We start from the raw sequence: 11,273 nt of genomic DNA on the forward strand, positions 1-11,273 counted from the left end.
TTAGACAGGGACAAAAGCACAGAAGCACGCATACTGTAGAAACACTGGTGAGGGACAAATACCCGCCAGCATACTTGAGTGCCTCAGAATTAATGGAGTCAAGTCGACAAAACAGCTGCGGTGAGATTAAAGGGAATTATTATCCCCAGTTGTCCTGGTTTCAGCTGGGATAGAGTTAATTTTCTTCCTAGTAGCTGGTACAGTGTTGTGGTTTGGGTTCAGTATGAGAAGAATGTTGATAACACACTGATGTTTTCAGTTGTTCCTGAGTAGTGTTTATACCAAGTCAAGGATTTTTCAGCTTCTCATGCCCAGCCAGCAAGAAGGCTGGAGGGGCACAAGTAGTTGGGAGGGCACACAGCCAGGACAGCTGACCCAAACTGGCCAAAGGGGTATTCCATACCATGTGACGTCATGCCCAGTATATAAACTGGGGGGAGTTGGCCTGGGGGGGTGAATCGCTGCTTCAGAACTAACGGGGCATCGGTTGTCAAGTGGTGAGCAATTGCATTGTGCATCATTTGTTTTGTATATTCCAATCCTTTTATTATTGTCATTTTATTATTGTTATTGTTACCATTATTACTTTCTTCCTTTCTGTCCTATGAAACTGTTCTTATCTCAACCCACGAGTTTCACTTTTTTCCCCAGATTCTCTCCCCCATCCCACTGGGTGGGGGGGAGTGAGTGAGCGGCTGCGTGGGGCTGAGTTGCTGGCTGGTGTTAAACCACGACACCATTTTACCAATAGGAAATTGAGAGGGAGAGTTTGCACGTAGCTAAGGCGCATTTAATTCTTTCATTTAGTTTTGAAACATCACTAGATTACTTTGATTTAGGGATAGTAGGCTCTCCCTCCAAAGAACAGCTAAGAAAAAATTTAACCGAACCATTGGTAGTTGCGGTTGCTGTTGAAAAGGATGATCCTGGTCTCTATCCTGTCCCAGGCCATGCACTCCTGACGCTCTCCTTGTGTTGGATCTAGTAGTTGCGCCACCAGATCCGCACGCTGTGCCAGCAGCTGCTGCTGCACGATTGCAAGATGTGATCCAAGTGGAACGGGGGAAACATGCAGGCGGGGATGGACAGGGCAGAGCGAGACCGACTGTTTTGTGACAGTCTGCACTCGCGTTACGTTAGGTGTATCAGTGTGAAATGAAACCACACCCTGAAAACTTCACTCCTATTAATAGATCTTCTGTATTGTGATTAGATGAACCCCTTACTGCAAGCCAGAGATATTGTCTGGCAACAACGCGGAATGCCTAGAGCAGCGCACCTGCTTTGGCAGTGGTACAGGAATGCAAGCAGATTGCCACCACTTCTTCCATCCAGCTCTCAGATGGATAATCAAGCCGAGTCTGAGGTATTTTGTGGGACCAGGGAAACATCTAACAGATTATGCATCCAACAAAAAATGCATCCATCTAACAGATTATGCATTAAAAAAAGAAAAAAAAAAAAAAAAGGACTAACCACATAAATGCAAGTCCTGTCAGCAGAGCGTGTGAGGCAGTCCTCCTCTTCTATTCAGACCTGGTAAAATCTGAGTAAGCTGAAATACTGTGACCAGTTCTGGGCACTTAAAAATGCACCTTAATTGGAAAGACTCCAGAGGCAAGCGATGCAAATAATCAGAGGCCCAGCAAACATGGTCTATTACTCTAGAACAGCTATGGAGAGGCATAACGAATTTCAAAAACATAAGGAGTACCTATAAAAAGGAAGGGAATAAACTGTTCTCCAGTGCAATAGCACGAGGGCTGGATTTAAGTTACACCAAAAGAGACATCAGGGTTAAACTGCACATAGTTGCTTCGTAACAGTAAGGATAGCAAAGCACTGGAACAGAAGACTTAAGGAAGATGCAGAATTTTTGTATTTGAAAGGTTGTAAGGGTATTTATCTTAAAAAAACCCCACATAATTTGATGACTTTGCTGAGTCTGGTTTCTAATACTTCTGTATTCTCTTCATTTTCTGCCATGGTTTACAACAGTAATAATCAATTCTTACAAACTTAGAATTGTCTCTCTGGCACGTTTCTCTCTGTCCCTCAAATTCAGGCCCTTGACAAACTATTCTGTTTCCCTCCTAATTAAATTTCATTAAGTGTCAAACATTCCAGTCCCTCCAAATCACTAAAGTATTACTTCTAGGACTCGGTCTCATATCTAGATCAAATCTAAATACTTTATGTGCTTTTCTGGCACCTCAGTGTGCAGAAACGTCTACTTGGAGAAAACTCGTCTGTTCCACAGCCTAAACCCATCACCCTCTGAAGTGCTTCTCCTCTCCCTCCCCATCAGGTTTGTGTTTGCATCCGTCCGAGCTCTTGGCTGGTCCGGACCACTTGTGTCCCTGCCTTGACTTCCACTCCTTCACATGTGAACTTCTGTGCTGAAAACAGGGTCTCTCTCCCATTCTGGGGGCCTCTGTCCCATTTAAAATTTAAAGTTACCTTCCTATACATCTTTCTGACTTTTTCTCATCATTTCCACACAGTGGGTTGTCTTTGTAGAACTTAAAGTAGATCTTTGACACGTCCTTGCCTTTTGTCTTTAAGCGTGATATTAGAAGCTCCCGTATGCACACACACCATAAACAAAGACGTGCCTATTTTACCCAAGGGGATCTCTACGGTGACACCGGTACAGCAGTACTCCAGTGACACTGGTATACCAGTATTCCCGCGCCATTGCTCCCATCTAGCTCCACGCACCCTTCTTTCCCACCCCTGGTCCAGGGCCTCCCGCCTCCAGTGCCAACAGCGGGGAAGGAAAGCAGTGTCCTCCTTTCCTTTCCCCTCGAGGCACTGTTTCACCCCGGTACTTCCCTCAAACTGGTGCTGTTGAAATCTGAAAGCCAGACGCTCTCCAAACACCTCTTTCTCATGTTTCTCTCCGCTGTCTCATCGGTGACCACTGTTCAGACCGTCCTTGTTTTATACTTCTGTTTTCCCTCTCAGGTTCAAGCAAAAAGAGGAGACCCTAAGGTTCAGAGGAAAAAAAAAAAAAAGAAAAATTAACGTCCCTCTGTGACGAAGCCGGTAGAGGTAAGGAAAACAAAAGGGAAAGGAGGAAAAAAAAAAAAAAAAAAAAAAAACCAAGTGACCCCGACGTGATTCGAACACGCAGCCTTCTGATCTGGAGTCAGACGCGCTACCGTTGCGCCACGAGGTCCTGCTGGGCACCCGCACGCCGAGTGTTAGAACTCGCCCACCACGGGCCGCCGCCGGGGGGAACGGGGACGGGGGCGACGGCACCGACCCCGCGCCGGGCCCTCTCCCCCGCCACTGCTTCGTTGCCCGCCTTCCCGCGCCAGTACGTTATCTCTCCCCACCCACACACACACCCCCGCCACCGGCCACTGGCACCGACCTCCCTCACACCCCCGCGCCGTGGTGCCGAGCTCGCCTCCCGCGACATGACCGCCCTCCGCGGGCCCGTGGGTCCCGGTTCCCGCTGCCCGGAGGCGCCGCTCCTGCCCGAGCCCCTGCGGTCCCGCCGGGGCGCTGCCTTGCGGATAAAGCCAGCCCCGCGACACTAAACATTAAGGCCAGCTCCTCGTTAGTATAGTGGTGAGTATCCCCGCCTGTCACGCGGGAGACCGGGGTTCGATTCCCCGACGGGGAGACCACGCAGAATGTTTTTTTCTCTGCGGGATAGGGCGCGGCGCCCCGCGGCTATTTTGGTCCCCGGTGGGAGAGTGGGGGGGACACACAGACGTTGACGGTCGGGCGTGGGTCCGCTGGCGCCGAGGAAACAAAAAGCGCGCGCGCGCGAGCGCGCCTCTCCCCGTCGGGGAATCGAACCCCGGTCTCCCGCGTGACAGGCGGGGATACTCACCACTATACTAACGAGGAACCCGCGGCGCGCCCCCGGAGCGCGTCCCCGCAGCCGCTCCGCGGGGAAGTGGCCGTGGCCGCGGCCGCGCTGCCCGGAGCCCGCCCGCCCCATCCCTCCTTCCCTCCTTTTTCCTGGGCTCGGGGGGGGCTGCGGCTGGGCAGGAGCGGTCGGGCGAGCCGAGTGCGGGATGTGCGAAAGGCGAAGTGGCGGCTGGTGTCCTTCCTTTACAGCTTGTCCGGCAAGGGGAGGCGGTGGGAGGAGGAAGGACTTCCTAGGCGTGGGTCGTGTTTGCGTGGATTCTTTCGGACCTGGCGTGGGGAGGGAGAGGCGTTGTGCCCCCCCCCACACGCGTGGGTTTTGTCTTCTTGCTCCTCCCAGCCGTCGGGGAGCTGCGGGCGCGGATCGCCGAGGAGGGCAGCGCAAGGCAGCTGCCCGGAGGGAGGCGGTGAGGAGCAAAGCGGCGGCTCGGATGTCTTTGCGTTTGGGTTTTTGCATCTCGTTCACGCAGACAAGTTTCTTTTGACGGGAACCCGAGAAGCCCTGGAGTCAGCAGTCCTTGGGGTGAAGGGGCTGGAGCACCTGCTTCTTACCTACCTAAAATGGGAACGAGAGAAATGGAAACCAATTACTTGGGGATTGGAGAGTAAAAGGCAGAAGGACATGTACTGACCATATGGTTTGATACTGACTCGGTCAGCAGTAACATGGTTGTAAGTTCGTATCACAGTGACATTAGACTGGAAACTATTTAATTTGCTAGCTTTTTAGATGAAGAATTAACACCGTATAATAAACAAGCGATTGGAACAACTGGTCTTCTCTTTTGATGGTCTCTGCTACTGCTAATATTTCTTCGGATAAAAGGTCCCCAGCTTAGCTTTTTCAGACAAGCATAGCTAAAGAACAAACAGCAATCTATATGTAGACATCTAAATATAAGTGACCCGTAAATGAAGCATTTCTAAAAATTGGTCTACTCGTTTAAGCATTTGAATAGAAACATGTGTTTCTCAGGGGATGCAACAGATTCAACTTTTGTCCTGACAAGTGAAAAAGAGCAACTAGTCTCATAATAATTTCATTACTTCAGAGGCAGTATAATAAGATGAACTGGTAGGGCTGTGATCAGATGATAGGCTCTAAACCTCCAAGAGCAGGATCAAAACCAGTATTGCTAGGCTGGTCCAGCCTTGCTGGGCAGGTTCAAATTTTATTCAAAAGATGTTGATGGGTTAACTTTAAGCCTGGAGGCTTCCTGGTGGATCAAACATTGCCTGTTTGCATTTTGTGGGACCACTCACACTTGGCTAGTTTCGACCTTTTCCCTAGTCCCTTCTCAGTTCCTTCTGTTCCTTGATCACTGCGGCCAGGTAGCTGAGATGTGACCACTGGTGTAAGTGGTGGTGCTTGCTGCAGTCACACCTCCCTCAGCTGCTGCTCTTTACCTCAGAGCTGGTTTTGCCTCAGGTTCCTGCACAGACCTCTCCTTGGGCTGTCTTCTCTTGGAAGAGGACTTCTGCTATCTCCGTAACATCCCTTGCAAATTTTTGGCATTGCTAAGCACTTTCAGAATACCGGCGCCAGGCTCACAACAAGTTGTGTAGACATTCTGTTGTGTTCTCCACTTAGTCCATGAGGGCAAGAGCAGACCTGGCTGGGAGTTCTGGACCTGCTGGGGATATGGGGAAAGCCCACGGTGTGACAGACTCTTGGAAGCACCATTTTCGATAGCTCAGTACATTGCTAAGGGTGTTTTTATCAGAAAGCAGCTAGTTTAGTAACAAGAGTCCTTGGTCATGCCTCAGCTCACTGCTCTGCTTCTGCACACCCATTCCCATTTTGGGACAGCTACTTCTGACTGCATCAGCCGTCTTGTACGTTCTCCACACCTTCTTCCAACCAGGGCAACCCTGAACCAAAAGTGCCAGTCAATATGCCAGCTCGTGTTCTTGTACAACCTCCTCCCCCTCCCCATTTGGCAGGGAGAGCAAGTGTATCTACTAAAAATACGTACTCTGACCTGAGCTGGTGATGGCAATTCTTAAACAACCCTAAGGAAGGGTTAACCAACTGTCCTCCTATGGCGAAAACAATGACCACCTTTGTTTTCTCAGTGAAGCCTATACCCACTTCTGAAGCCAGACTTTCAAAGACATCCTTGTGTACCCCAACCAAGCAGATGACTTATCCGAAGCTGTCTAAGGGGAGCAAGAAGAGATATTGAGGTATGAGTCAGCACAGCAGAAGTGCTGTTTTGAAGTGGATGGACTACTAGAAGGCTGCAATGACTCGCAGTTACAGAGCAAATGCATTCCTTGTTGATTTGTCATGGAGACATGCAAGCGCAAAGCAGAACAGGTACTAGGAACTAGTATCAATGTTCCAAAGTCTGTGAAGCACCTGCCTTCTCCTCAGGATTCGCATACAGCTATTCCACGCGTCCAGACCTAACAGTCTTGTTCCATGCTTTCCTCATCATTGCACCAGCTTTGTGTTCAGCAGCTAGCTACTAGAGACCTGCTGCCTGGAGCAACAGCCATCTGCAAGAGGCCCTTTATGACCATAAGCAGGAGTAGGGCTGGGATCTAGCGCACCGTTGTAACTGGAAGCTAGTTACCCCCCCTTCAGCTTGCTTAGCTGAAGCTCAGCTTGCAACTTGTCCAGTTGAGCTTTGAATATCATCACAGATGGGAGACTCCACAACCTCTTTGCCACAACAGGTTGTCCACCCTCACTGTGAAGAATTTCCCCCCCCCCCCTTATATCTACTTGGAATTTGCCATGTTGCAACTTGATCAGTTGCCTTTTGTCATTTTTGCTGTGCACCTCCAAGAACAGTCTGGCTCCGTCTTCTCTATTCCCTCCCACTGGGTAGCTGAGGACAACAGTTAGATCATCCTGTAGCCTTCTCTTCTTCAGGCTGAACAAACCTAGTGCTCTCAGTGTCTCCTTGTTTGTCACATGCTCCTGCTCCCTATTCTTTTGGTGACCCTCCACTGGACTCATTCCAGTTTGTCGATATCTTTCTTGTATCGCAGTGCCCCAGACTGAGCACGGTACTCCGCAGGCAGTCTCACAAGTGCCAGATGGAGCTGGGGGTAGTAATCACTTCCCTTGATCTGCTGGCTGTGCTGGTACTAACGCAGCCCAGTATATGATTAGCTTTCATTGCTATGAGAGCAGTTGCGCACTCAAGTCCATCCTTGCTGTTCACTGGGACCCCCAGGACCTTTTCTGCAAAGCTGCATTTTACCAAGTCAGCTCCTGGCTGTTTTATGTGTTTATTATATCCAAGTTGCAGGACTTCACATTTGCCTTCATTGAATTGGAAGACATTTGTGTTGGCTCATTTCTCCAGCTTTCCAAAGTCCCACTGAATGACAGCCCTGCCCTTGAGTGTATCAGTTGCTCCCCTCAATTTGATGTCATCCACCTGTGTCACCACTTATTTACCTTGACAAAGAACACATGTTGTTATTGGCATGTTGAGGTTCAGCACAGCTGATATCATCCTTGGCAGTGTGATCTGGGATGGATCCATGCTACGGCAGCTGCTCGTACTTCTCCTGCCACGCAGAACTACCCCTGCTTCTAGCACTATGGTTGCCCAGGTGTGACGCTGAGACCATGGTCTCCTTTTGCACAGCTGAGACGCGAACTGTGAGATGCAGCAGTGCTGCCTTGGAGGCCCTGTCTGGTCCCCCAGGCAGAAGGCTGGGCTGCACAAAATATCCTCACAGTGCAGCTGCCCTGGCATCCCAGAGTCCATAAGCAGTAGATCTGACACAGTGCGATGCAGGAGACCGGCAACACGCTCATGAGTAACACTGGTACAAAGTCAAGGTAGGATCTCTAATTTGAAGTAGCCACTTAAAATTTGGCCGCGTGACAGTGTCTTGAACTAGATCAAGCCTCTTACACCAGGGCATCTCTCAGTATAAGCTGCTTGTTAAACCATACTCTGAAAATTATGCCTGCTATTAAATATGTTAAGCTTTCCTTTTCACATAAACAACTGCACTGCTGACCATATTTTATACAAATAGGAAGCTATTTGATATTGTGATTACTTTCCATTTTCTTGAGGTGGTAGCTTTTGGTTAGCTTAAAATATATTCATACTTTAAAATATATCTGCTTCATATTAGTCAAGTTGAGTACTGAGTGACACCGGCTCAGTGTCACCTCTAAAGCACTAGAGCCTTCTGGAGAGCTGCCCTGACACAGAAGAGTTATCTTTTGGGTTTTTGAAACCAGAGCCCGTGAAGGAAGGTAAGAAAAGCAAACCAATTGTCAGTGGGTTTATATTTGTTGTACAAAGGTCTATAACCCCATTAGAAAAATGTTAGGGGTCCAAACCGAGAAAAATTTAAAAAAAACTACAGAAGTGTTTTTGCTTCTTCTGAAGTTTATAGAGTGATCCAGAAAGCATCAGCAGGAATGTGCTAAGTGTAGGACAAAATGTTGTTAGGGCAGCTCCTTGCACCAGCAGTTCCCTCCTAACTGTAGTTGCCACAATAATCTGGGTGGCCTGAAAGAAATGAGGACAGCCTTCAGAACCAGCAGTTGCTGACAGGTAAGTTTTGTGAGCAGTAAGTCAGGCCCTCATCTCCTTGCCAGACTGTAAAATTATCCTTACAAGTCATTTCAGCCCAATGACTGTCATTTTATATGCAGTGGAGGGCGTGGGGGGAAGAACCTTCTATAGCTGCAGAAGTTAATGCTTCTAAATCAATGTAAAAACACGAACCCTAGATGAGAAGCGAAGCCCTTCACTGGTGTGGTTTTTAGGATGCCCCAGTCCAGAAGAGCTGCTGCAAATTGGATGCATTTGACTCTGATTACTCTTCATAGCTATTTGTGTGCTCTTATTGCTGCCCATTCATGCATATCCGACGCTCCGTCTGCTCTTTGTGTTCTATTTTCCATTTAGTTTTTGTTTAACCCTCACCCTGTGAAGTTTGCGAAACAGGATTTAATGAGCTTTTCAGTAAGAATGTATGAGTTATCAAACGGCATATGAAGTCACAGGACTTCTTTCTGTGTAGTTTTTGGCCTTACACAATTTCTGTCCAGTGTAATGGATTTGTTGTGTGGTTTGTATGACTTAGTGATCTCTTTCTGGGCTAATGTATTTTGATCAAGCTAAAATGAAGTTTTAGAAGTTATTAGAAAAATCAGTTTACATCACTTAAGGGAATGAGCCATCAGACATCCTGTGTAAAATCAACAGCTGAAGAGATGAAGAAGTTCAAGGTAAAGGGGACTATGACATTGTATGCCAGTGCCTGGTGGATTAGTGGGAGGAGGGATTTGAGGGGCTTTCCCCTATTAGCATGCCTAGTATAGTTTATACCGTATTAATGCAGCCATGCAGCTGGGCAGCTTCCTCTCTGTGTTGCATCATGTGAACCGTCTAATAAATGGAGCCTTTTAAAAACTTGTTGGAGAAATCTCAGGGCTTGAAAATTTATGTCCTAAGAATTGTGTAATAAAATAGACAAGAAGTGCCCATGCAGAACTGCATTTTCTCTTTAGGTAAAAAGCACTCTGAAAGAAAAGTTGAATAGTTGAATCTAGCCATTTCTATTCCTGTAGCATGGTTTAAATCCAGTGGATACTCCCAATAAGAATAAATTCCTTCTCAGAGGGAATCTGCATTCTGATCACCTTTCCCCTCAAAAGGGATTGCCAAGCAAATGTCGTGAAGAGATACCATAAAAAACTGGAAAATTCAAACTAGGAAAAGTTGAGGCTGGCTGGTTTTAATGAATAATTTCAACTTTAGAATAGCAAAAACTGAGAGATGTCCTGCTTATAAATCAGAGGATAGAACTCAGTAATTAGAAGGAAGAAGATTGATCAAGTTTGTATGCAGAATACACCTCTTTTGGCGTATGAGATGTATTGTTTCAGAGTAATCTCAAAAGAGTGGTTATGCAGCAAAGCCTCTAGAGACATATCAGGACACTCTAAAACCTGAATAGATTGTGTACTAATGTAAGTATTCCTGTGTAATGCAGTTCTGGATACTAGAAAATGCCTACCATATGACTGCAAGAATAGTCCTAACTTTCTAGCTGTGATGAAAGTCTACAGTGGACCCAAACAATTTCACCATCGGTCTGACTTGGTCTGAAATAGGGTATTTCTTAGAATCTTGAAACTGTCAATAATTTGCTTCAAAATAAACAAATCATGTAGTGCCCAAGAAGGAAAATTCTAGAGACAAATGTAAAAAAAAATCAAACACTGTCATATACAGCTATAATATAACTATCGGGTCTGACTCTCGCATCGTATTGGTTCTAGGAGTGAACAACTGTCTTTCAAAAAAAAGGAATCATGAACCTAATAAAGCAAAATGAAGTGTAGCGACAGGAGAAACATGGGATAGCAAAACCGACAGAAAGTAATACAGGAAAAAGCACCAAAACAAAGATGTCCTGAGATAAAGGCATCATACAAAGAAATTAATTATACTGTAAAAAGCATGGGGAGATGTTTAAAGATATTGGGTTTGCAAAATGATAAATGAGGGAATATGCAATGAATTTAACTTTATCTTAGAAAGCTGATCATCACAAACTTCTTTTATGCATTCCAATGCTCACTCAATATAGACGTCATGGACAAGTGCAGGCCATGTAATTATGATGGGGAAACTGGACATCGAAACCAGAGATGAGCACAGGGAGGAAGTGCTATTAAAACCAAAACCTCTGTGCTTGCTTACAGTATGAAATTAGAAATACACAAAAGATCCTGCAGAAGACTTGAAAAAAAAATTGTATGCTCCCACATCAGAGCACACTAATGCCCCAGACCTTGAATAGCGCTTGCTGTTCTCTAATTTTGACAGATTGTACTGCTGGAGTACTGAAAAAACAGTGGGTAAAAAAAAAGTCAGTGTGCTGAGCCAAGAACAAATAGGAGTCAGTTTAGTTTTTATCTAGTAGTTAACACAAGGAAAACTGACCTCACCTTGAAAACACTTTTAGAATGTGTCATGGAAGTATAAAGGAAAATTTATGTATGTTTTGCTGCTTTTGTGAAGGTTTTGAGAAGTTTCAGCATGACAGACAGCTATGCATCACTGAAAAATGTACTGATGACTCACAAAATCCAGAGTTTAGAAAACACTGTAGCTGAGAGAGAAAGCAGCATTGTGAGCAGATACTGAAACATCATAGTGCATCATCAGGGTATATTTTGTCTGTGAAAGCATTTGGTATTAAGTAGAAGGCATAACAAATGACAGTTTGGAATCATCTAAATGGCATCTGAGTTAATGGAGCTTATATGAACAATATAATGTCTGTTAGCAATCTTCCTCTAAGAGTTTGATTAGAGAAGACCTTCAGAGCTTGATGAATGTTTTGAAAAAAAATTATGATAGATGTTAAAAAACCCAAAAGTGCTAAGA

General features: G+C 46.1%; 3 non-coding genes across 3 annotated transcripts; 1 reads left to right on the plus strand and 2 right to left on the minus strand.

Moving 5' to 3' along the window:
• Positions 1–3,109: 3,109 nt before the first annotated feature.
• TRNAW-CCA lies at positions 3,110–3,181 on the minus strand. The gene has a single exon. It is a non-coding gene; the product is annotated as a tRNA-Trp (tRNA).
• Positions 3,182–3,562: 381 nt separating this feature from the next.
• On the plus strand, positions 3,563–3,634 carry TRNAD-GUC. The gene has a single exon. It is a non-coding gene; the product is annotated as a tRNA-Asp (tRNA).
• Positions 3,635–3,792: 158 nt separating this feature from the next.
• TRNAD-GUC lies at positions 3,793–3,864 on the minus strand. Its single transcript has one exon. It is a non-coding gene; the product is annotated as a tRNA-Asp (tRNA).
• Between the last annotated feature and the right edge of the window lie 7,409 nt (positions 3,865–11,273).

Source organism: Aquila chrysaetos, chromosome 26 (genome assembly GCF_900496995.4).
Source record: "Aquila chrysaetos chrysaetos chromosome 26, bAquChr1.4, whole genome shotgun sequence".
Taxonomy (NCBI): domain Eukaryota; kingdom Metazoa; phylum Chordata; class Aves; order Accipitriformes; family Accipitridae; genus Aquila; species Aquila chrysaetos.